The sequence below is a fragment of the Haliaeetus leucocephalus genome, unplaced genomic scaffold (genome assembly GCF_000737465.1).
Source record: "Haliaeetus leucocephalus isolate CR32 unplaced genomic scaffold, Haliaeetus_leucocephalus-4.0 Scaffold944, whole genome shotgun sequence".
NCBI classification, from domain to species: domain Eukaryota; kingdom Metazoa; phylum Chordata; class Aves; order Accipitriformes; family Accipitridae; genus Haliaeetus; species Haliaeetus leucocephalus.
In genome coordinates, this window is record NW_010973380.1 from 741140 (window position 1) to 743198 (window position 2059).

Consider the following 2059-nt stretch of genomic DNA (forward strand, 5'->3'; position numbering starts at 1 on the left):
GAATTGGGTGCTGGGAATCTCCGCTCGGGGACTGGCTGGGTGTCGGTCGGCGGGTGGTGAGCAATTGCCCTGCGCATCATTTGTACATTTCAATCCTTTTATTACTACTGCTGTCATTTTATTAGTGTTATCATTATCATTATTAGTTTCTTCTTTTCTGTTCTATTAAACCGTTCTTATCTCAACCCACGAGTTTTACTTCTTTTCCTGATTTTCTCCCCCATCCCACTGGATGGGGGGGGGAGTGAGTGAGCGGCTGCGTGGTGCTTAGTTGCTGGCTGGGGTTAAACCACAACAATAATATTTATAAAAACTTGAGCTATAGGTCAGTTAAATCGATAATAAAACTTTGCTCAACAACAGGACAAACTGACAAATACAGTGGAAGTCCATTTTCATTTAGAAAGGATTTCTATCACTTTATGGCAGCGCTCAATGCAGAAGCCTTCAAGGCGCCCCAGGAGTGGCGGCTGCTCACTCCATCCTCCTGCCTGGCGTCCCAAGGACACGGCATGCTGCAAGGGCGTGGTGCTCCGCTCCAAGGAGATACCGAGAGCACTCCAATAAAACACAGATGCTGCAGCCTCAGCCAGCTTTGAAGCCTTTGAACATAATCACACCTTGAAATCGCCCCGGGGCACGATGCATTTGCCAGGGAAGAAGTCAAATGTTGATTAAAGGCGGCAATAATACTATTAATTAAATAATAACGAAGTCCTACTGCTCTTCAGAAAGAGGAGGGAAAAGAAGAAATGCTGTTTTCCTTCCCTCCTTGCAGTCCTGCTGCAGCTCGCTTCGCCCTCCCTGGCTCCTCAGCCTGGCAGTAAGGCTGTAGGCCAGGAGTAAACCCACAGAGTGATGCTGCTACAGGACTGCCCTCAGCGAGTGCTGTACTGGACCTACGGTTTCCATGCCATGCCATCAGACTTTATTAAGGTTACATCCTGATCCAAAATTCCAAACGACAGCACTGAAGACACCAAGGGAAGCTCCTGCAGGTGACTGAGAAATGGTAGTCAAACCTAAACGTACAGCGTATAAATGCAAAGATGCCTTTCCAGCTGAAATACAAGCCCAGGGAAACATCACTATGAACTTGCTGACTTCCTATAGTCTTTCCTTAGCAGCCCATGCCAGCTGGATCCAGAGAGCCAGTGTGAAGCTGCTGCTGTGTGCAGTTCCGCTGACTTCTGCAGGAGCTAGGGGCTCTCCTGAAAAAGCTTTTGCATCGGCAAATAGTTGGATCCATGATACTCAGCCTTCCTCGTGATGGGAAAAAAAAGTGGTCATTGCTCTCTGCACTTACTGCTCTTCACGAATTTTCTAGTTACCTACAACTGAAAAGAACCCATAAAATGGCGCATCCTTTCACCGCACCCATCTCGGGCTCTTCATGGTCAGATCCCCGAGATTAATTCTGTCCTGCCAACTGCCTTTAGGTACTACCCTGCAAGAGGACCTGAGGAGTGCATGTGGAGATGGATGCCAACCTGCTCCCTGAGGGGTGGCGGAGACTGAAGAAGAGGCTGGTGCTGGAACCCACTCGGGCGGGCGAAGAGGCTGGTGCTGGGACCCACTCGGGCGGGAGAAGAGGCTGGTGCTGGACCCAACTCGGGCGGGCGAAGCGGCTGGTGCTGGGACCCACTCGGGCGGGCGAAGAGGCTGGTGCTGGGACCCACTCGGGCGGGCGAAGAGGCTGGTGCTGGGACCCACTCGGGCGGGAGAAGAGCTGGTTCGGGGCCTCGCTCCAGCGGCTAGTGGAGGCAGCACCTCCCGCCCCAGGCCCCCCAGGTTTCCTGCGGGGCCTGCCAAGGCCGGGGACAGCCGCATCCTGGTCAGAGAGGTGCCGCGAGGCTCCGCCGGCCTTCGGCCAGCCCCTCGGAGCGCCCGAAAGGCGGGACGCTGAGCCAGGGCACGGCTGTAGCTGCACCGAGGAGCCACGAGCCCAGAGAGCCCGTCCGGCGCACCTGCCGCCCAGGTGCCGGGCCCCGGGAGGGCCGTGGCCGGGCTGTGGGGGCCCGGGCAGGGCCGCGGCGGGGCGGCGGGGGTGGCGGTGGGG